Here is a 24,050-nt window from a genome sequence, read left to right as displayed (position 1 = left end):
TAGGATGTAGACTACATAAAGAGTTCTCAAAACTCAACAGTAAAAAAATCACTCAGAAAGTGGTCAAAAGACATGAAAAGCATTTCAGAAAAGAGGATATACAGATGGCAAATAAGCACATGAAAAGATGTTCAACATCGTTAGCCACTGGGAAATGTAAAATAAAAGCACAGTGAGATATCACCACACCCCTATCAGAATGACTAAAATTAAAAATAGTGATACCACCAAATGCTGAAGAGGATGCACAAAAACTGGATCAACCATACATTGCTGGTGGGAATGTAAAATGGTACAGTCACTCTAGAAACAGTTCAGTTGTTAAAAAAACTAAAGTAAATATCTAAATATATAACTACTGCATGACCCAGCATTTGTATTCCAGGGCATTTATCCCAGAGAAATGAAAACTTACATCCCTACAATCACCTGTACATGAATATTTATGGCATCTTTATTCATAACAGCCCCAAACTGGAAATACTCCCGATGCCCTTTAACAGAGGAATGGGTGTGGTATGTCCATACCATGGAATACTACTTGGCAATAAAAAGGAACCAACTATTGATACACAACCTGGATGACTCCCCAGAGAATCAGGCTGAGTCATGAAAGCCAATTCCAAACAATTACACACTGTATGGTTCCATTTACATAACATTCTTGAAATGACAAAATCGCTAAAGCATAACTGAGAACAGGTTATGGGGGTGGGAGGGAAGTGGGCGTGGCCTTCAAACAGCCACTCGAGGAACATGCTGGACACATTCCATACCTTGACCGTGTCACTGTCAATATTCTGAGTGTGATGTTGTACCACAGCTTTGCAGGATCTCTTGTTATTGTTGGGGGAACTGGGTAGTATTTCTTACAATTGCATGTGAATCTACAATTATCTCCAAATAAAAAAATAAATTTAAAAAAATGATGTAACCTTTATCAAGTTCCATGGAACTTAATGTACAAATTAGGGAATATATAATTCCTAACAGAAGAATATGAATGAAAAAAGTTGTCACTGCTTTTTACCCATTCAAATGTTTTTATCAGAAAAGTAGCCACATGTCAGCAGATTTCTAGTCTCTTATCTTGAGATTAACTTGCCCCCCAGAAAGCTGGATGGACTATGGGGTTTCTCGCCAGGTTTGTCCAGGACAGCTGCTTGGTGCAGCAGCTCCTCTCCAGTTCCCTCTGCAAGAACAGTGGAAAGGAGGGAGAACGTAGATGAGGGGAGGGTACAGCAGTTAGGGAAATTCCTCCAGGAAAGGTAACAGTTCCAAGGGGATGGGCCACCTTTAGAGGAAAGAGATAAGGGGGAAAGAGCACAGGCACGTCATGCTTTCCCACGTGTTGCACTTGAAGCTGGTGTGGTTTTAGCACCCTTCAGACCCAGCTCAGATCCGGTTTCCCCAGGGACATCTCCATTCCAGCCAGTTAACTATCTTCTTGGAGCTCATAATTAACTGGGAACGTTGGCCCGGATTACCTATAATCTCTTCATGGGCAGAGAACATCTCACCAGGCTCCTTAGCACAATATTAGACACAGAAGATACAGGAAAAACACAGATTGTTCATTTGTATCACAGTCAAAGGATAATTTCCTTGGTTTAGAGAGTTCATAAAAATCAAGAAGGAAAAGATCAACAATCTTATTTTTAAAAAAAAGATCTAAATTGATAGGTCTCAGAAAAATGAATGCAAATAACAAATGTACCACACCAAAACAAGGTGTTAATAATAGAGACATTATTAATATCCTATTATTAATAAAGTCAGTAATGGGAATCCTGTATTTTATACATGGTTGTTCTGTAAACATACAACTTCTCTAATAAAAAATCATGAAAAAGAAAAAGAAAGGAAAATGACCCCTAAACATATGGAAAGATGTTCAAATTCCTCAGAAAAAGAGAAACACAAAACATAATATGCAATGAGAGATCACTGTTCACCTATCAGATGGGCAAAAATCCAAAGACTGACAACACACTCAGTTGGCAAGCCTCTCCCGTACATTGCTGATGGAAAGGCAAAATACTATAGCACCTAGAGGGAATTTTTAAAACGTTTTATATAAAAATAATCTCAATAGCAGGATATTCATATGGAAAAGAATGAAATGTGACTCTGATCGCACAGCATACAAAAATAAGAATAATATCAAACTTACAGAAGAGTTGCAAATACAGTTCAAAGTACTCTTTTTCATATGACTTATTTGTGACTAAGTTGTCAATATGATGCCCCATCACTCCCCCAAACTTTTGGTATGTATTTTTTACAAATAAAGACACTCTTTCAATAAAAACATTGAAATCAGGAAAGTAACATTGATATACTAATATCTGGTCCTCAGACTCCATTCAGGTTTCTCCAATTGACCCAATAATGTCCTTTACAGCAGAAGTGTCCAGTACAGAATCTCAAATTTAGTTGTCTTGTCTCTTTTATTTCCTTTGATCTGGAAAAGTTCTTCGCTGTTTCCTTGACTTTCATGATCTTGGCACTTTTGAAAAATGCAAAGCAATTTTTTCTGTAATGTTCTTCATTTTGGATCTGTCTGATATCTCCTCATTACCACATCAGGTTATGCATCTGTGGCAGGAAGACCACATCTGTTATTCTCATTGCAACCTAGAAGGAAGTGCACCATTTCCATTTGACCCATTACGATGTTAATTTTGATCACTAGATTAAAGTGGTGTGTGCCAGGCTTTTCCTCTGTAAAGCTTCTCTTTCTCTTTGTAATTGATATATATTTTGTGGAGAGGTATTTTGAGACTCTGTAAATACCCATTCCTCATCAAACATTCAATTTATTCATTTATTTATTTCTATCAATATGGATTCAGAGGTACCTGTTTTATTCAGTAGGTTCTAATCTCATTATTTATTTTGGTGCTCAAATTGTCCCAGGTTCCACCACTGGGAGCTCCTTCTGTAGCCTATCATTCTTTGAGCATTTCCTTGATTTCAACTATGACATTATGTTTCAGGCTCATCTTGTTCCCTTCTTGATGCAACTCTGGAATCTTCCATTTCTCCAAGAAGCTCTGGTTCCTCTGAATAGAAAATGGTATTTAGAGGCCAAAATCTGAGCACTAGGGGTGCTCATTCTATTGGGTCTTCGTTGCTTCTAGCTGCTGTCAGTGGGCAGAAATAGGGAATGTATGTGGGTATATACATACACACAGTATATATACACACACATTTATATACGTAGTTCTGATTTCTATATATATATTGAAATCATGAATTCACACTAATATCTTCCATTCCAATCCACATGGGTCTTCCTGTTTTCTCTTTTTCCACAATTGTAGCACCTCCTCCAACAGGTAGAAATTTGGCTCTGATTATCCTCAATATATGTATTTATTTAATCTATCTCTCTGCTCTTACCCCTCCTACCCCACCCCACGCAAAAAGGATAAGGAACAAGGAGATGACAGAGAATGGAGGAAGCTCCATTTCAAAGATGATGAATGGAAGGAAAAGAGATACAAAACAGTGGCTTGAGAGAGTGGTCAGGTCCTGGTTTTATAGAGGAAGATGAGTCAAGAGTGAGGGAGTAAGTGATGGGGAGCTCCAGGTAAGGCAGGAGGGTACAGAGAAGGAAGTTAGGGGACAACTGAGCTGGAGAAAGGAATTGTGGCCTCCTTTTGGGGTGGTAGGGAAGGTAGAATGGGCAAAGGAGGGAGGTGTAGAGTGAGGTGTGTTGGGAGTACAGAGAAGAGCTTCCTCACAAAGGGCTGGACTTGGATCATATTGAAGGGCAAGTGCATTTCTAGCTGTAGATGAGATGGGTTCAACGGAGAGGGTGGATGAGGTGGCTCTTGCTGGAGTGATAGGCAGAGGGAGGGAGCAGCTGAACCAGCATCTAGAAGGAATTTAACAGCAGTTGCTGTTGGGAAATCCAATAAAAGGGTAAAAAGCATTGGCTAAAAGGATTGTGTACTAGAAAATATAAAATCAGACAAAATGAATATGTGCCTTTATGATTTTCTCTGTGAATGAGGATACTGACTGATGTTTGCATAGCATTTCGTAGGTTACAAAGCACTTTCCCACCGTTTGTTTTAAGGTTCACAACATGGTGGTGAGCCTGCCGAGGAGCTACCCAGCAGCGTTGGATCTCTGGGGGTACTATTTACTAGTCCCTGGAGTTCCCAAGGAATAAGCTGACCGGAAGCTGGCCAAGGCTTTAAGGAAGAGGTACTGCAATTCTCAGACCCTGTGGATGCCAAGTTTCTGAAGCAGTCTAAAGGAAGCTGTAACCATGCCAAAAGTAAGCTGGCTCACCCTAAAGGACATTGGTCCCTCCAGCCCCTCACGCACAGCCATGGAGGATAATGGGCCAGGCAGAGTCTCCTGGTAAGCAGGGCCAGGACCTCACTCCAGGCCACTGCTGGCAGCTGGGTGTGGTGGAGGCCATGGCTGGTAACCCCTGTGTGCTCTTTCCCTCCCCCCTCTTCCAAAGTTGGTGGTCCTCATTGTAGATAAACTGTTTCCCCTCCACTGTAGTATATTTGGCACTTGGGGGGTGGCTGAATTTATGATTTAACTATAGATTTCAGGATAGAGAGAAAGCATATCCAGAGATCAGTGAGAGGAATGCGTGTTACGCAGAGTTCTTGATTTCAGAGCTGGTCAGGACTTGGATCATCTTGGAGAGCAAGCGCATTTCTAGCTGTAGACGAGATGGGTTCTTTATACTGGCGTGAACATTAAAACAAAACAAAACAGAACATTTTTTGTTGTTGTGATGAAATTCCCATAAGTTAAGATGGACCATTTTAAATTATATGAGTTGGTATGCTCAGCATGTTGTACAGCCACCACCTCCCCCACACGCAGGAGCCTTTTCGAAAGTGCACAGGGGAGGGAGAAGAGGTACACATGGACGCTGGGCATATCTGCCCAGGGCTTCCTGCTTTAAGGAACACCCCTGACCCTGCTGCCTAGGTTACTGGCTGGATGTGCCAACCCCAGTGCCACCTCCTGCTCACAGGTCCTTTAGGCTGTCATGCGGTCGCATGGTGATGTTCCACTGGCCAAGGAACTTGGTCCAGAGTGGGCTTGTGACCAAAGCCAGAACAACTAAAGTAATCCTCAGAACTTCTCTGCTAGGCATGTCCCTCTGAGTGAAGATGATATTGAAAAGCCAGGACAACTGTGGGTCTCAGACCTCAAGGCTCAGAGTAGGGGTGGGGTGCAGATGGGGTGTTGAATAACCTGGAGCCTTGTGTCCCGAAAGCATTAGAGGGCTTCCTGAAGGAACACCTTCTCTCTTGGATGAAAAGAAAATGATATTCTTTCATTGGGATCCTAAGCTGAGAGAATGTGAACTGAAGCTGCTGGTCGCCCTCTTCCAAAGCTGTGTGAAATTTGCCTAAAGTGGGAGGGAAAGATGCCAATGCAGTGGGAAACAACTAACGGAGGGAGCCCTGGCGCTGGCATTTGAACCCTGTACTACCCATTCCTGAAGCCCCAACCCTGGGGTTCCCAATGGTCTAGGTCCTAGACTACTGAATCTCTTTGTTTAAGCTGGTTTAGGCTACAATTCTGTCACCTGCAACTGAGAATCTTGACTAATGCAACAACCCCTGGAAGGTAGGTGGAAGTGTCACCATTTGTTATAGATGAAGAACCTACATTGACAATGGTCTGGGGTGGAGCTCTCCTGGTGGCGTGATGTGGAATGGAAATTAAGGCGACCAGAATGGGTGAGTCACCATGGAAGTGACATCACCAACAAGGTGGTGGGTGAGCCAGGTTTGGAAGGCAGGCAGGAGGGTAGGAGGGCAGCGCTGTGGCAAAGGCAGGTGGAATGATTCCTGAAGAAGACTGATAGAGAGGAAATAGGTCTGGCAGTGTGTTTGGGCCAAAGGGTAGCCCACCATCACCTCTCTTGTGTGCGTCATGAGTGTGGGAACCGAGTCTTCTGCTGGAGGACCTGAGTAGTAGATGTCAGAGGCACATATTGTCAGCAAGGGGGTTGGAAGGGCCCTCTTGGTGGTGCTGCCCCTCCTTTCAGGGCTTGTGGTTGGATGGAGCTGCATGACAGGTTCAGATCAATGAGTGGCAAAGACCTAAAGCCAATGTGATGCTCCCAGAGCACACCTTGAGATGGTGGCTTCTATCATCCAGGGGCCCTAAGCACTGGACGAGCAGAGCCCCCAACCTCTACCATGCCTCAGGCCTGCACACATATGTTATAGGAAAATAAAAGCCCTATGTAGTTTGAAGTCACCAAGAATTGGGGTTGTGTGCAGCACAGCATACCCTCACCTCTCCAGAATGACAACACCACTCACCCCATATTTTCTAGGCTCGGCCAGAATTCTAGTGAGACCACAGTGGGGCAGGCACTAATGAGGGGGACACAGGACCCAAAGGCCAAACAACCTGAACCGAATACAGTGGAGCACGAGGGAGACCCAGCCAGGTCAGCCAGCACCGATAGGCCTCTTCTCTCAGCCTTCTGGGGTGTCCTTCTCCTGCCAAAAACTCCAGGACCAGCTCTGTAGACCCATGGTTGCTTCTTACTGTCTGCAACCCTTGCAAATGTGGTCATCTTGGGCCTCTGGCCCCAGCAGCAGAGGCATCATCAGGCCACATACATCAAGGGCCCCCAGTAACGTTATCATAAACAGTTCTACTGAACAGAAGTTTACAATTGGTACTGAGAATTTCCATTTTTATTCTGAATAGAGACAATATTTGAAGGTCTAATTGAGGAGTTTAGAAGTCAGGCAGACTTAGATTTGAATCCCAGCTCTGCCACTTCCCAACTGTGTGGCTTTCACTGAGCCTCAGTTTCCTCCCCTGTAGAAAGTGCACAGAATACAAAGTGCCCTGGAGGTTGGTGAGAACTAAGGGAAAGGTGCCAGGTCTTGTGCCTGGCCACTGTCGACACTCAGCAGTGGTTGCTGCTATTTGGGGGCCTTATTATATAAGGGCAGAGGTATGTCTGTCCTCTTTCAAACAGCCTCCCCTTTATCCAAGTTGGGGACACCGTCTAGTGTGTATGCAGATATCCATGCTGATGCAGAGACCAAACGGTGGGAGCCTGTAGTTCACATCCTCATTTAGCCCAGGTTGGTCCAGAAACTGCTGTGCACCGAGTGCTGGGCTACGGTGATGATGGGTGTGGCTCCTGACAGAGGAGCAGTAGGGGCCTCTGGAACTGGTAGGTGAAACCATGGATATAGCAGAGCTGATTGTCAGCGGCATGGGCGGCCACTGAGTGAGGGTCACAACACAGGAGGCCACTGGAGAGAGGGACCTGGAAGGGCCTGGGAACCTTAGAGGGCTTCTGAAGGAAAACCTCTCTCAGATAGAAGGTTAGTTCTGTCTCCCAAAGTGTGCTAATTCTGTTCCTGTGACTCAGAGGGGCAAAGTTGGTGGGGGTGAGGGGCGATACATGGGCTGAAGGAAAAGTAGGGTGCTGGGCTCATCCACCCCATCGACAGTGAGGGCGTGGGTGGGTTAGTTTTGGGGTACCTCTCCAGAGGGATGGTGTGTGCTGGGGAAGGAAGCATTCCACGTCCTGGGATTGGGAGCTCAAGGCACCACAATGTTGCTGAAGGGCTGGGATGAATGAGGGGGACAGAGTGGGAGAAGGCTGGTGGGGGCGTAAGCAGGTGAGGGGAGCCAGGTAAGAAGACAGGGGGACAGAGGGACCAGCATTGGAGCAGAATGCAGAGCAGAGGGGCTGCTGTGCTGATAGAAGTAGCCAGGGATGCCCAAGTCGTCAGAGCCATCAGCAGGCGAAGGGAGGGGTGGGTGCATGAGTGCCCAGCGTAGGGTATGCACAGAATCTTAGAGCTGGACGCGACCTTCGGTGTAATTTAAAGTCGCTCCCCCATCCCATGAAATCTTTCAATCTTCCACTACCCAATTGAGGACACCCAACTCTACTTGGACACCTCAAAGTACAGGGAGCTCACTCCCTTCAAGGGGGCTTAGGCCATGGAGGTGCCCGAGCCTCCAGGACGGCCTGGATGAACCTAGCGCCCCGACTTTGGCCCTGCCGAGAGGCCTGGTCTCCTCTAGTCCTCCGCGGTACCCGGCGGGGGTGGCGAGTGGTGGGGGGTGTGAGAATGGGCCGGCGCTGCTGTCCCCAGCCCCAGTGCTGAGGCAGGCAGAGTGCAGTGGGCTCTGGCGGAGGTCGGGAGAACTGCAAGGCGAAGGCCGCCGGGGGCTCCGCGGGCTGCGGGGGGGAAGCACTTGACACCCGCCAGGAAAGAGGAGGGGCCGCTGTCCCTGCGGCCAGTGCTGGATGCGGGGACCCAGCGCCCAGGCAGCGCCAGGTAGCAGGACGCCCCGCGGGGGGAGGGCTGCAGCGAGGCTCCGGGCTCGGCTCCAACCCGAGTGGCGCGAGGTGGTCCTGAGCGCGGCCAAGGCGGGGTGCCCGGCCCGGCGCAGGTCGGGGCGCTGCGGGGTCCGGGCCCCCGTCTGACCGCGTGCGGGGACTCCCGGCGGGGCCGCAGAGGCCGCCAAGTCGGGCCGAGGGCGCTAGGACCGGCCGCGCGCCCAGGCCGCTCCCGCCGCGGCGCCCCGGGGCCCCCCCGTCGGCGCTGCCTCCCGGGCCGGCTCCGCAGCGCCGGGGCCCGGGCCAGCGCGGCCGCGGGGGGCGAGCGGCGGGCGGAGGCCTGGGCCCGCGGGCAGCCGGAGGGAGGGAAGGAGGAAGGCGGAGAGAAGAGGTGGGAGGGGGGGACCCGGCGGAGGAGGCGGAGAGAGGGAGCGCGACAGCGAGCGGAGGGAGGGAGCGAGGCAGGCAGGCAGGCGGGCCGGGAGGGAGGGAGGGCGCGCGGGCGGCGGCGGCGGCGGCGAGAGCAGAGGAAGAGCCGGGACGCGGCGCCGCGGCACCAGGGCGCGCAGCCGGGCCGGCGCGACCCGACCCGCCACACGGTAATGAGCGCCGCTGCTGGCGGCCCGGGAGGCCGGCCCGGAGGCAGGCGGGGAGCGAGGGCGGGGAGGCCGGGCGGGGGGCCCGGCGGCGGGCAGTGCCCGGCTCGGGGCGCGCTCCCGGATCTTGCAAGTCGGCGCCGGGCGCCCGCGGGCCGGGACTGCGGGCGGGGACGGCGGGCCGCGCGGGCGCGGGGGTTTGGAGGGTTTGTTGATGTCCCCGCGGGCTCGGCAGGCGCCCCCTCCCGTCCCGCCCGCTCCCTGCGCTGAGCCCCCTCCCCGCCTCCGCCCGCCTCCGGGCTCAAGTTCAAGTCTATACAATGCCGCGGGGGGCCCCTCCGCCGCCGGCCTCCGCCGCGGTGCCCGGCTCCGCGCTGCCTCAGGGGCCCGGGCCCGGCCGCCCCCGCCTTCCGGGCTCTGCCCTCGCCCCGGGGCCCGGCCTGGGGCCTGCGACCGGGTCGCCGGAGGGCGCGGACCCCGACCCGGAATGCTCGGCCTCCGCCGCGGCCCGCGGGGAGCGGGGGAGGGGGGCGGGGGCCGGGCCCCGCGCAGGCTCCGCGGCGGCGGCAGAAAATGGCAGCCTGGCACGACCCGGGCCCCCCGCCCCTCCCCCCGGCTCCCCGCCCTCCTCGGCCCGGCGGGGCGGGGGACCCGGGAGGCCCCCGGGGGCGGGCCGGGAACGATCGGGGGGCCGGGCCGGGGAGCGCTGCGCTGCGATCCTCCTCCGGCCACCTGTGGCTGGGGTGCGGGGCGTCAGCGGATCTGGGAGGGGTGGCGGGGTGGGGAGTGTGCCCACTTGGGGGGCACACCTCCCCGTGGAGGGCGGCGCAGTGGGGCCGTGGGGTGGGGGGGCTGTCGTGCCTGCCTCTCCCCGCCTCCGCCGCGGGCCGTGGGAGCCGGGGCGGCGGTGGCAGCGGCGCCGCAGTGTGGGGGCGGGGCGGGGGCGAGAGAGGATCCCGGGGCCCCGGCCGGAAAACGCGGGGGTGGGAGCGGCGCGGGTGGGAACGCCGGTGGTCGCACCCTGCAGCAGCCCCCCTACCGCACACACACTCACGCGGACACACTCACGCACACGCACCCCCGCCGGGCCGGTGCAGACGTGTCCTTGAAAGCTTCGCATCAGCACAGTGAAGGACGAGGCCTCGCCGAGCCTTGCGGATCGAGGTCTTTGGCCCCAAGTCCGCGCGCCCCGGGAGACCCCGAGCTTTGGAGCCGCCGCCGGCCGCGGACCGTGTCCCGCCCTCACCCCGGCTCCCCTCCCCCAGCCGTCTTGCCCTCCCTCCCCTTCGGCGCGGGCCGACCTGGCGCGGGTCCAGGGCCCGCCCCCGGTCTCCCCCAGCCCCTCGTCGCTGGGGCCCGCGGTCCTCCGGCTGCCAAACTGCGTTTCGCTTTCCTGGAGCCTCCCTTCTTGGGGGCACCCTCTCCCTTCCCTCCCCGCCTCTGTTATTTCCCCCTTTTCTCTCCAACCCCTCCGTCCTTCCCTCTCGCTGCTGCGAAGCCAGTTCAGTAGGTCTTAGCGCCCTGGGTGGGGAGTGGGTTCCCGCCGTCCTCGGGGCCCTCTCCCCCGGCCCCCGAGGGGAGCCCCCCTAGCTGCACCTTGACCCAAGATGGCGTCCTGCACCCAGCTGGACAGCTCGGGCCTGCGGCAGCCGGGAGAAGAAGGGCCGCTGCCCGGGAGCCACGCAACTCGCCCCCTCCCAAACCAGCAGGGACAGGAGCCTGCGGGAGATGCACCGTCGGCCCTGTGACCCAGCTTGCCCTGCTCGGCCGTGCCCCGAGGCTGCCATCAGCATCCCTTAGGGACTGTTCAGTCCTCATGTTTCACCCGGGGCTGCCAGCGACTGAAACGGCCTCCTGGGTTGGCGGCTGCGAAGGGATCCTGGGATCAGGTGCTATGCCGCTGTGCCTCTTCCCTCCCGGGCAGATGTGACAGCTGCAGCGAGGAAAGCTTTCCTCCATAGGCATTGCTGGCCGATAGGATTTGGGGAACCCAGCTGTCAGGTGGACCCTTTTAGGGCTGGCCCCTCTGCCGGCAGGGACAGTTTCCTGGTAGAGTTTCCTGAGCTGTCTGCATCTGACGCTGGGGTCCGGGAGAGACTTCTTCTGGCTTTCTGGGGCATGTACATTTGCAAGGTGGTCTCCTCTGCCTCCAGGTTCCATTGAGGCCCCACCTGGGCTGTTTCTCCGGCAGGTTTGAGAGTGTGAGTCCGTGTGCGTGTGTGTGTGTGCATGTGCATGCATGTGCTGCCTGCAGACTGGAGGCCCCAGGTGAACCGTGCAGCGGGTCTGGCACCTGCCTGCTGGTGTTGCTGGCTCCTTCTCTGCCCCTTGTGTCCCCCCCCCTCCTTGGGGCTTGTCTTCAGCTACTCAGCCCAAGAGCAGCCCTGGACTTGGGCTGGCCCGGGCTTTCCTTGTTTCTCCTTCCAGGGCCATGCGCCTCAGAAGAGGGGAATTCCTTCTAGATTCCAGCCATGAGTGCACCTCCGTGCACTGGAGAGGCATAGGAGATGACACTGTCATCTGGCAGTGTGTCTGCAGATCGAGTCCTCTGTGGAGCCAGAGTTCGCTCTGGCTTTCCAGTTTTGGGGGTCTGAACCTGACGGTGGGCGCTCAGGCCCCGGAATGGGGCTGGGCTGGTCGTTTATCCCCACACAGTGGGGGAGGAGGGCTCTGAGGGAGCAGGGCCTCCCGTGGTACAAAGGTGGGGGCCCTGGCAGGGAGGGGGCTGCCACAGTGGACACTGCAGAGGGTGGCAGCATCCCCCGTGTGCGTCCTTCCATGTGGGTTTATGTGTCATTGTGGGTGTGTGCATAATCTCTGAGGTTTCCTCCCCGAGCCCAATTCCCTCAGTCCCTGATGGATATTTTACTGTCACCTTCACTCACACCACTGTCATTGGTCCTCTCTAAAGCCTGCAGGGAAGACAGGATAAGCCACAAATTACTTGTCCAGGAAGAAACAGAGCCAGACCTGCGCAGCAGGGATCTAAGACTCTGCCCCGTGTTCCGGCTCTTTCCTGGACTGCTGTGTCCATGTGTCTGGCTCTCCCATTGGTTTGTGATCTCCAGGGGATAGGGACCGTGTCTGGGTCCCCTGCTGGATATCAGGGAAGTCCGTGGGTGTCTGCGTTCAGTGCCAGGCTTCCTCCCACTTGCCGTGCTCTTTGCCATGGGGGCAGGCGGGTGGTGGGCATCACCTGCCGCAGTGCCGGGTCCTCAGGCTCACGCCTCCCTGAGGGCCACATTTTTCCCCAGCAGGAGCCCAGACGCCCTCAGGCCTCCTCATTGTGGCCCCAGGTAGAGAGGGACCCTGACCTCTGCAGGTCAGACAGGTGATGGACAGCCCCTCCCCATCCTGGGGTCTGAAATGGCACCTTCAAACCCAAGCCTTGGGATTTAGGGTTGAAGGAGAACTGGAAGTTCTGAGAATACTTGGCGTGGGGGTGGGGACCCTCCGGGGGTGGGGGCCGGGCCCAGTTTTTCCCCCGGGGTTGGAAGTGCTTCCTGGAGCCGCGTTCCCAACACCAGCTCCCTGCTGCCGGCAGCAGGCCTGGGCCCAGGGTCCCCGACTTGGTGCTGGTGGGGCGCCTGCCTCGCCCCCACCCCACACCCCAGCCCTGTGCCCCCGTGAAAGTGGAGGGTTTCTCTGGCCTCTCACTGGGAAACTGGTGTTGGGGCCAGGACATGGCCTGTGGAAATCATTTCCATTTCCATTTTGGTATTGAGGCTGCGTGGTGATTCCTAGCTGGGCTTTAATAGTAAAGACTCTGAATTCATTGCCACTTAACTTTTGAGGGCTCTTTTTTGGTCATTTCTCACTTTGACTCTTTTTTCCCTTAAAAAGATGACTAAATCTGAGATGCATACAGTGTCAGTCTGAGATTTGTGTCTGCGTCTGAACCTACTCCCTTTGACTAAATGTGTGGGGAAGACGGCCCTGCAGCACGCGTGTCTCTGCATCCTTGCGTGTGCACCGTGGGCAGCTGTGTACGTGTGGATGTGACTTGCATAGACGCAAACCAGTTTGGGGACAGCAGAAGTGAGGGCTCGCAGTTAGGAGAGACTGTGCTCCGTTGCCTCCCAGCTACAGGATTAGGGACAGCTAAGTTAAGTTCTCGGAGCCTCCATTCCCTGTCGTGCAATACGGGAACAAGCTTAGACTCTGCTTCCAAGGGCATCGTGGAAGTGGATGCAGTTAACACGCTGCTCTCCTAGCAGCATGGACGTGTCTTTGTTAGCTGTGATTTGCATCACTTGGGGGCTCGTGTAGACTGGCCCTGCCAGAAGTGCTCGGGGAAATGGTCCACGTGGGGTTTTGGCAAAGTCCTGGAAGGAGGATGGCAGTGCTGGTTCTGATTCTAAATCTTCGGAGGTGGGCGGCCTCTCAGCACCACTTGGCAGTCTGCTGCAGGGTTTAATGAACCTCGGGAACGGGTTGTCTCTCTATTCACCTTAAATTCCTCTCACTATAGTTTCAGCTCCTTAGTCTTATACTTTCTTGGTGCAGTAGCATCTTCCCACCATATTTGCTTCTGTTTACCAGAATTTGCTGAACATATCTTGTGGGCAAACCCCTGTGTTAGGCTTTGAAGGGCCATGGAGAGAGGATTGGGTTTAGGATGTACTCAGCAAACTCACCACCCGGTTGAGACTGGGGTCTCAAGAGGGGGAGAAATAAAGGGCTCAAAGGAGTGTACAGTTACAGCCAATTTAGGGGATCAGCAAAGGCTTCCTGGAGGTGGTGGCACTTGAGCTGGAAGCAGGTGGGGCTTCCAGGGCAGGGAAAGAAGTCAGTTTGTTGGGGTGGGAGGACAGGGGGCATTATCTGTGCAGCTGGGTGTGGGGAGACACTGGGGAGGGTGTTTGCTCTGGGACCCCTCATCAGTTTGGAGAAATTGGGCTCCTGCCCCTTGTAACTCCTGTGGCCCACAGAGAATTGCTTGGGGTGGCTTTTTTGGGAGGCTGGGAGGACAGATGCCAGGGAGGAAGGGGAAGGGGCTGGCTGAGCCCATGCACTATAGGATCTTCACGCAACCTCTTGGACTTGGGAGAGAAGTGGACCAGGGTTTAAACTGCATCCCCTAGGGGGGCTGTGTGATTCACAGCAGTACCTGGGCAAGTGTGTGCTAGTGGTGGCAACTGCGGTGTGGATGGGGAAAAGGAAGACCCTTTTCCTGGCCACCCATTGGACCCTGTGCCCCGTTTTGACCCTTTCCGACAGAGCCACTCCAGCATCCAGAACATTCTAGCAAGGGGCTGCGAGTGCAAGGGAAATGGAGGCGGAACCTGAGGTTCCTGCCTCTGCAGCCTGACTCCGCCTCTGCCCGTGGCCCTCCCTCCACCCTCCTGTCCCCACGGGCAGCAGAACCGAGCTCCGAACTCCAAGCAGAGGTGCCCAGGGCTGATGGCCGGTGTCCCCAGGGACCAGTGCAGGTGCTCGAAGGCCCCCTGCAAGGACAACCAGTGGGCAGGGCCCGCCAGGCCAAATCTCCTTTGCTGATCACGTCGCCGGCCACCAGCCTGTCTGGAGGAAGGCGACAGGGGGAGGAGGTGTGGACTCCTGGGGCTTTCCTAGCCTAATCCCAGTGTGTAGTAGAATTATTTTTCAACGGTGGCTGTGTTGCCTACTCACATCCCGCTGTGTTCCCCTCTGAACCCTACCTAAGGTTTCCCAGCCATATGCAGATATGGAATCAGGTCCCTTGTTTTTCCTCTCCTGCCGTCATGGCCCTGCTCCCCCTCATCCCTATTGATCTTCCTTCTCTGTTTTTGTTTTAAATGTCAAGGTCATTTTTAATTCTGAGCCAGCCCTCCGAGTTGTCAGCTGCCCTGTCTGGGAGCATAGAGGGGACGGGGGACCGTTTCTCAGTAACTGGAGAGCTGGGGGGTCCTGGCCCCGTGCTCTTTCTGCTGTGCTCCTCCAGATGAGTCCGCGGGGTCAGTGCGGATTGCACACCTGCTAGATCAGCTGGGTCCCCAGGGCCCAGTGAGCCCCATTTGAGCCGGTTAAAAGATGCCCAGGGGGGATGAGGGGACCGTGGGGTTAGGGTGGTTGGATGTGGGCTATGGGGCCAGGAGTGGCTGTGGCTGGGAGATCAGAGGGTCCCAAGAGGACCTGGGAGGTGCAGGCGAGGGTCGGTGGGGGGGGAAGCTGAGCTCTCTCGCGAGTGGGGGAGCCTCCAGCACCCCAGCAAGCAGAACCTGTTTAGGAGGAGGTTTTTGTTTTTGTTTTAAAAAGCAATGGTGTGATTAATTTGATATATTCTGAAGGGATAAATAAATGTGTGAATAAAGGAGGATCTGCTTAGATGTCTTCTTTGGAATGAGGTAGTAAGTCCGTTCTGATGAGTTAGGGTGTCCCTGAGGTGTTAGGTAAGGAAACAAACAAACTAACTAAAAAACTGGTTGCCAAGCAGTCTGCACAGATTGGTGTCATTTTTGTAAAACTGTTTCAAAGTATATACATATATGCACGTTCCCAGGCATAGAAATAGTTCTGGTGGTCTATAAATACCAACTGTCGACCAAGACTTTGTCTTTTTTACTTTTGTGTTCTTCAAAAAATTGTAAATGAACATGTTTCCTTCTTAACAGCCCCACACATGTTAAAGGTTCATAGATCCGGGTGTCTGGGTCGGGGGTTTTCTGTATTATTTTAAAATTATTTTTGCAACTTTCCTGTAAGTTTGAAACTATTTCAAAATAAAATAAAAATTTTGAAAAAATACCTTTTAAAGGCCACTTAAAGCTTTCATAAGAATATGAAAAAATCCGACTCACCCTAGGGCTGGGGATGGACTAATTTTTATAATGGATAAGAAACTGGCTTAGCGAGTGACAGCAGAGGTAGGGCTAAGCAGGTACAAATCTTTTCTAGAAAGGCTGTGGGGAGAAACCTTGGAGATGCTGAGGCCTCTGAGAAGGCCTGGGCTGCAGGGCCTGGGTGCGAGGGGGCTGGCAGCCCAGGTGCACAGACACGGGGGGTGCCAAGCTCTCCTCATAGGACGGAGGCTTTAAGCCTTGGGCTCTGACCCAGGGCAGGACACAGGGCAGTGGGGGCCTCCTGGAAGGTGTCAGCCTGCTGAGCTGTGTGGCCTGGACGGCTCCCTGGGAGCTGAAGATGCAGCCAGAGTCCCCCGGGGATGGAGCACGGGTGCCTACCCCACCCTGGAAGAGTGGGGACTCCACTGGGTGCTGAAAGGGTACACCCGGAGCTCACCTGACATGTGGTTCAGGGTGTGCCCAGCTCTGATCTGGGGTCCATGAGCAGGTTGCTGGGAGCAGGGCATGTGCACACGCCTCTGCCTGGGTTGGAGGCGCAGGGCTGGTTGCTTGGCAATGCTGCCACCCCCTCCCCCTCCCCCACCGCCCAGCTCCCTGGGGGCTCTCGAAGGAGCTCCCTTTCCCCTCCGAGGCTGCCCCTGTGCAACATGATGTGAGAACCGGAGCGTGCGCTTCCTGGTGAGGGAATGGGGATAACCAGATCGTGCCCCAAGCCGGGAAGGGAGACTGCAGCCAGGCCCGGGTGGGAGCTCCCTTCCTGGGGGGCGGCTGTGAGACCCGCACCACCTCCAAGCTGCAGGGTTCTTTACCCGCATCCCCACGTGTGGGTGCTGCCTGAGTTAGTGAAGTCTTCTAAGAAAACTGTCCGCAGCACGTGCGTGGGGAGCGGGCGCTCCTTTTCCTTGAGGGGGGCCACGAGGCACCCGTGAGGGTGGCTGGGGTCAGGCGAGAATGGCCCCACTGCACCCCGGCTGTGCCCAGACACCCGTAAGTGTTGTTTGTCCTTAGGACGGAGGGAGGAGGGTGGGATTGAGAGTGATGCCTGCCCAGGCTGAGGGGGCTGGGGGCGGGAGGGGCGCAGGGGCCGAGAGGGCTGCCCCGTCCCCTCTTCCGCAGGGCTCCGCCTCGCCGAGCCTCAGGTCCCTCCTCCCCGAAGCCTGGATTTGGCTGTGGTCTCCGGCCCTCCGGCACTGCCGCTGGCTCTCTGGGCTGTTAATCTTCATGCACAAATCTCTTCTGAGGCACCTGCCCATGTGGGGACCCAGCCGGGCCCCCAGGCCCCGGGTGCCCCCGCCCTGCCTTCCCTTGGGTCTGGGGGCCTGCTGTGGTGGCCGCTCCCCGGGGTCCTGGGCCTGGAGGCTAGGAAGAGCCTGGACCACAGCCTGGCTGGGCAGAGCAGGGGTTCCTACTGGCTTTACTACCAGCAACAGTGTGGCACTTGTGCCACCGCTTGGGGGCCCGAGGCCGGCCTGGTCCTGGAGGCTCAGGAGGGGACCCCCGGGGGGCTGGGCGGTGGCCTCTGCTTTCTCCTGTCCACACCCTCCTGCAGCCTGGAGCCCAGAGCCTGGGCATGGCTTGGGAAGACGCAGGCCTGGCAGCCCTCGCGTTTGGCCCCGGAGGCCTAATCCTTGCTTCAGGTCACAAATAACGTCCAGCCCTTCATTTATGAAACACCTACTGTGTATCCAGCAGTGGTGACAGAGATGAAAGGGACGGTCCCTGTCCCCAGGGCACCCGCAGCTTGGGCAAAAGAGACAATTCCAGTGCAGGGCACCCTTAAAGGGCCCTGGCATGGCGTGCGTAGGGTGCTGTGGGGATCCAGAGAAAGGAAGTCTAACTCGGGGTGCAAGGGAGGGTACAGAGGGGCAACACCTGAGCTGAGTCTCAAAGGGCAGGGATTGTCAGCCAGGTGGACAAGGGCATTTTGGGGCCTGATGGGGTTGGAGCCTGGAGCCTGGAGGCCAGGGCCAGGGTGGACACAGGAGCCCAGGATTTTATCCACTGCTGGGTGTTGGACTTGGAGTTACATCCCTATATTTATATTTGAGAAAGCTCATTCTCGGGCATCACAAAGGAGATATTGGACAGGTGTGGTTCAGAGCAGGGAGCCCAGGCTGGCACAGAAATCCCACGAGCCGTGATGGGGGCAAAGGCCCAGGGCCTGGAAGAGCCGTTTAGGAAGCAGAGTGGGCTGAGGGAGGGAACGAGGGGGCTCAGGAAGGTAGGACCCTTGGAGTTCTGGCTCAGCCAACTGGGTGGAGGGGCCATCTGCAGAGGGTACACAGGTTGCTGGGAGTCTGGGGGACCTCTTGGGGTGCTGCACATGGGAGGAAAGTTGGGGGTTGGAGTGGGAGGGAGAGGAGGATTTCCCCAGGTGGAGCCTGAGTCACACGACCTTGAGGTGGGACGGGGGGTCGGTAGGGGAAGGGGAGGTAGTGTGCAGGATTAGAAAGGCGTGTGTGTCTTATTCTCCACCTGGTGGGCAGCTCCTGCAGATCTTTTGAGGAGGGAAGTGACATCTCCAGGTGCTGGTGCCACCCACATGCTGATCTTTGGGGGCCCCCAGTCGGTGAGCCATGGGGCCTAGACCTGGTTCCTCCACTAACGGGTGGCATGACCTGGCATGTCCCTTCACTTGCCCAGCTGCACCGCAGAGCGGCTGGAAAGCTGTCCCTCTCCATTCAGGGACGGGTCAGCCAAGATCGGTGGGACAGCATTTTTGGGAAGCAAACAGGAACATTTCTCTGAAATAGAAATGAGTCTTTTGTATGTCAGATGAAGTATCATCCGAAGGCTGTTTCCACAGAAGTTTTAGAAAACCAATGCGAGCCACGTCAGCATCCCTGGACCTAGGCAGAGGCGAGAGGGTGCGTGGCCTCGTGCCGGGGGCCCTGACCTGGCACTGGGCAGACAGTGTTTCAATCTTGGCTCTGCCGCTTCAAGGTGTGTGTCCCAGGGCCTGTCTCCTACCCTCCTAGCCTCAGTTTTGCCATCTGTAAAGCAGAGGTAACCTCACAGGTTTGTGTTTTTGTTTGTTTGTTTTAAATGTTACTTCCTGGACTAAACCTGGACATTTTATTTTACTCATCTTGTAGAAGAATCATTATAGGGTTTGCCCCACAGGTGCCTGAAGACCGAATTCATTTTTGGCTCTGCAGAGGTGCACGTGCCTGCACACACTCCTTCTCTCACCCCCTTCCTTGCTGAGTTCCCTGTTGCTCTTTGCCTCCCAAGAGGCATATCTGTCACTCCTGCCTCCTCGGTCAGATTTGAGTTCCATGTGCCTGGGAAGGTCCGTTTATCATGTTATCATGAGCCCTCTTGTTCCCAGGTCTTTTCCCTAAACCCATCTACCCCAGTGTTTTTGAAGAGCATCTGCTGAGCTCAGTGGGACATAGGGGAGCAGTTCCTGTTCCCCTAATTAGTAAAGGGGAGAGAGGGTCTGAGCAAAGCCGCCCATGGCTGTGAGGAGAGGAGAGGGTGGGACACAGGGCAGGACCAGGGCTGGGACCTTGCCCAGTGGGCAGCTTGGGGTGCCAGGGGAAAGGGTGCAGAGCCCTGGTGGGATTCGGAGATGGGTGGGCATGGGTGGGCTGCTCCGCTTACGGAGCTGGCCCTCAGGCGACTGTGGGGCCAGCGTCTCCCGTGATCAGGCACTTATGGTGGCCACGGGGCTGTGACCGGGGCCCCTACACCCTGCAGTCTTGCCCTGGGGAGCCCTGTGACACATGTGTGCCTACTGGAGGCTCCGGTGGAAGCAGCTTCTCCCCAGGCTGGCTCTGGCCGGGGCGGAAGCAGGAACTCCTGTCTTCCGAATGTGGAAACCAAATCAGTCTGAACTTTAAAGACCTGTCCGTACAGCCATGCTCACCGGTGGCCCCCGGGACTGGCTGGGCACATAGGAGCTGAGGGTGTGGTGGTGTAATCAGATGAAACTTCCAGTATAATTAATCTGACATATCCTTAATGATATGCGTAATTGTGCCACCTGGTAATTAGGTGTAAATGGTAAGCAGTTCACATAAATATTTTGGTAATTGGTATTAATTTTGCAGAGGCAAACCAAGTTTATGCAGTCCTTCTCTTGCTCCGTTAGTTTTCTAGTACAGGCATTCCCGGCTCTTGAAGGAATTCCACTGCAAACGTTCATGTTTAGGGCGGTGTTTTGTCTGTTCTCTCAGAACAATGTCATGAATAGCTGTGAGGGTCCCGAGCTGGTTCCCACATGCCTCTGTGGCTCATACTGTGGGGAAAGCGTATACACTCATGTGTGTGTGCGTGTGTGTGCACGTGTGTATGTGTGTGTGTGCATGTGTATATGTGTGCACGCGTGTGTATATGCGTGTGCGTGTATGTGTGTATGTGTGTGTACACACACATGCAGGTGAGTCCCCCCCCACATCCTCGATTCCAGGTTCTTCACAGCCTCGAGGGTGGAAGGAGGGGTGGGGGGCGTTGGTGAGGGAGACCCCTGCAACTGCTGGCCATGGGGTGGTGGCCGTCCTGGAGGAGGGCTGCGGGGAAAGGCTGGGGGACACTGGCGGCCGCGGGAGCAGGCAGCAGGTGTTCCGGGGAATGAGCACGCGCTGGGCCGGGGTCCGATGTCCTGAGAACACATACTGGCTTTTGATCCTGACCAATCGCGTAGTAACTTTAAACAAATAAAAACAAAAACACTAACACTTGTTGAGCACCTCCTGTGTGCAAAGCCCTGTGCTAGACGCTGGGCTCAGTTGACTTCTTATCTTAAACGAGGCTTATGAGGCAGGGACTCGTGGGGACTCCTAGGGCCCCCATTTTGCAGATGGAGAGACTGAGGTTCTGGTCCCTGGTAGGGCCAAGACCGGTTTTGCTGTGAAGTCAGACTAAGCCCAGCCCTTAGGACCCAAAGGGTAGTAGGCCCACTCAGGCGGGGAGCAGGGCTAGTGCTTTGGGGTCAGGCTGCCCAGCACCCTGGGGCCCTTCTTCACCCCTCAATCCCCTTCCGCTGATGGTTTTGTTTGGGTCGGGGCAGAGGGTGAGAAGAAAGCAGGCCAGTGACCTAGGGAAGTTCTGACAGCGGCAGCCTCCTTCCCGCTTGAATGGATGGGGAAGGGGCCGTGTCCCAGGAGCTCCAGTCCCCACTGCCCCCAGAAGAGAAGCTCCTGGGCCCTGAGCACCCCTTGGGGGACTTCCTGGTTTTGCGCGGAGCGAGCCAGCTTGTTGTGGGGGGGGGGGGTTAGTTGGTGTCGCTTGGCCTGCCTGGAGGGAGTGTTTCCAGGTGGGCAGGGGGCAGAACCAGGGAGGAGGGTGATATGGTGTGTGTTGGGGGTGGGGTGGCATGCCCATGGCAGCGTGGTGGGGGAGGGTGCTCCTGGTCAGCCAAGGACTCGCCTACCCCTGCCTGAGGGCTGGGACTGGCCCCTTGTCTCCTTCACTTCCCCGGCACCTTGACCTGGGGCCCCATCGCCGCGGGGCCATGGGGCCAGCGCAGCCCGCAGCAGGTGCACGTTCCAGCTTGGAGAAGGCAAAGTGGGGCCCTGGGAGCCCCCCGCAAGGGCCTTCCTTTTGGCGTGGTGCCTTAGGGAACTCTGCCAAGTGACCCCGAGAGTAGGGTTTGTGGGGGGGTCCCTCTAGGCACCGCTGGGATGTTGCAGCTGCCTGGGAGTGATTTCTCACAGTCCTCTCTGCCTCGAGGGTCACCCGGGGCAGAGAGGAGAGGCAGGGGCACTGCTTGCCCCTGGGCTTTGGAGGCCCCTGAAGGTGCAAGATGTGAACTCTGACCTCTTCTGTTTGGGGAAGCTAACACGGACACGCGCATGTGAAAGGCTAACTCAGCACATGATGGAAACTGATGGAAAACCCCTGGGTGGGTGGTCGAGGAGGTGGAGGTGGGGGTGTGGGGACCCCAGCTGGCTGGGCACTCTGGGAGGGTCCCCCGTTTTGGAGGAGAGAATGGTGTGAGTGTAGACACAGTGCGGGAAGAGGGGATGATGACGGTGGGGTCAGGTGGGTGGAGTGGGGGCCAGGTGGCAGTAGCCGGCAGAAGCCACCCTGGGGCAGGCCATCAGCGGGTGACCAGGCTGGACTTCTTAGATTTTATTGTGCATGACAGTCATTGGCAGTGTAGGACTTTTTTTAATAACAGCTTTAATTGAGATAAAATTATAGTTCACCTGTTGTAAGTATACAATTCTGTGATTTCTGGTACACTCACAGAGTTGTGCAAGCATTACCACAACCGACGTTAGGACATTTTGATCAGGTGACATGGGTTCTGATTGAGGAAGTGTGTGGGAAAGCCAGTGCAGACGGGCTGGCTGGGAGGAGAGGCGACAGGAGGAGGCATGTTCCAGAACGGCCCCCGGGGGCCTGGCAGGCCCAGGATGGACAGGATGGCCCGAGGCTCAGGTGCCTGGAGGAGTGTGAGGCCTGAGGCCACTCCAGGGTTTGGGGCACAGGCAGCTGAGGGCATGGTAGAGCCATTTCCACATAGAGGAGTCAGAAGATGGAGCTGCTTTTGGAGGGAAGATGAGCTGTCAGGTTCTAGAAGTATGGAGTTTTAAGCAACTGTAAGTCATCTGGGTGGGGTGTCCAGGACATAAAGATGGAGCCCCCTCTGGCTGGAGGTCCGCTCTGCGTTAAGCCCAGGTATCTCAGAGGGAGAGAATTTAGGGAAGAACTAAAGGCAGAAGTGAAGGGTCCCCACTCTGCAGCCCCAGAGACAAAGCCACAGGGCCCACCAGGGGAGAGAACCAGAGAATCCCCTGCCTGTGAGCCTCTGAAAGCAGGAGGCCACCTGTACCCCCATGCCTGGCTCGTCAGTGGCATTCAGTCAGGGACTGAGGGATGAGTGCTTGAAGCAGGGGACGACTGGCTGGAAGAGATGCTGAGTAGAGCTGAAGGAGCCCGATGGAGAGAGGTCTGTGAGGCTGTGGGTGCTGGTGTCCATCAGGGGCCATTCAGGGGACCAAACCTCATGGCAATTTCAGCAAGGAAAGCTTCATACGAGAATTATTTACTATAACAGGGGATTGGAGTAATGAAGGATTGGCTAATAAAAAGAAAGAGAGGGCAGTGTGACGATGGCTCAGTGGCAGAATTCTCACCTGTCATGCCAAAGACCCAGGTTCGATTCCCAGTGCCTGACCATGCCAAAAAAAAAAAAAAGAATACAGGAATAGCAGATACAAGGAGCATCCACTACCCTTAGGGCTGAGGAAGAGTGGCCCAAGAAGAGGTACCCTGCAGGCTGAGCCCCAGACCTCAGTGGAGAGGGCCCGGCCACGTTCCCCTGGATGGCAGAGAAGTTGCTATAGTGCTGCATCAACAGAACTTGCTGGAAATCTGCCCCCTAGAACTTACTGGAAACCCATTCTTTAGGGTGTCGGAGGAAGCTTTTCATGGGCGCTGTCTCACTGGAAGTACCTGCTACCAAGTCACCCAAGGGAGGGGCTGGGTGAACCTGCTATGATGGCCATGCATTGCTAGAGCCTGGTACGGGGAAGCCGTCTGTGCTAGAAGAGCCTCATCTGAAGAAGCACCCTCACTGCAGGAGCTGGGCGCTGGAGAAACTGTCCATGCTGCAAGGGCCTTGTGCTGGAGAAGCACTCTCACTGCAGGGGCTGGGCTCTGCGAAAGCTGCATGCTGCAAGAACTGGGTGCTGGAGACACACCCTCACTGTAGGAGCCGGGCTCTGGGAAGGCTGCATGCTATAAGAACTGGGTGCTGGAGAAGCACCCTCACTGCAGGAGCCAGGCTCTGGGATGGCTGCATGCTGTAAGAACTGGGTGCTGGAGAAGCACCCTCACTGCAGGGGCCGGGCTCTGGGAAGGCTGCATGCTGTAATTACTGGGTGCTGGAGAAGCACCCTCACTGCAGGGGCCGGGCGCTGGGAAGGCTGCATGCTGCAAGAACTGGGTGCTGGAGAAGCACCCTCACTGCAGGGGCCGGGCGCTGGGAAGGCTGCATGCTGCAAGAACTGGGTGCTAGAGAAGCTTTGGCAGCCCAGGAGCTGGGCACTGGGAAGCCACAGGGGCTGCAGGAGCCAGGTGTCCAGGAAGCTGTGCCCACTGCAGGAGCTGGGCATTGAGGAGCTCTTGTGTATGCCCCGGGAGCCTGACACTAGAGAAGCCACCCGCCCTGTGGGAACTGGATTCTGGGGAAGCTATGCATGCTGCAAGGGCCAGACGCTGGAGAAACTGCCCTTGTTCAAACTACTGCCAATGTGACTTCTGTCTCCTGAATGGACTCCGCCCGACACAGTTACCAGCCTCAGGAGCTGGCTGTTGGAGAAGTTGTGCACACTGCAGGAGCCCTCCAAGAGAAGACATCAGAACCAGGAAGGAAAACTCCTTCCTCCTGCAATGTTG

General features: G+C 55.5%; 1 protein-coding gene across 4 annotated transcripts in view; it reads left to right on the top strand.

The window, feature by feature from the left end:
* DNMT3A (DNA methyltransferase 3 alpha) overlaps nucleotides 1–24,050 on the top strand; it is a 132,950-nt gene that overhangs the window by 21,081 nt on the left and 87,819 nt on the right. For 3 of the 4 annotated variants that reach the window (XR_013172325.1, XM_077152297.1, XM_077152296.1), the window contains one exon: nucleotides 4,088–4,291. The gene's annotated coding sequence lies outside the window, so the exon portion shown is untranslated. Of the gene's footprint in view, nucleotides 1–4,087; nucleotides 4,292–8,843; nucleotides 8,920–24,050 lie in introns of those variants that run through there. The other variant, XM_077152298.1, reaches the window with a different exon arrangement.

Source organism: Tamandua tetradactyla, chromosome 3, assembly GCF_023851605.1.
Source record: "Tamandua tetradactyla isolate mTamTet1 chromosome 3, mTamTet1.pri, whole genome shotgun sequence".
NCBI lineage: Eukaryota > Metazoa > Chordata > Mammalia > Pilosa > Myrmecophagidae > Tamandua > Tamandua tetradactyla.
The sequence above is the reverse complement of the archived record's forward strand: the minus strand, read 5'-3'. Positions and strand labels throughout refer to the sequence as shown.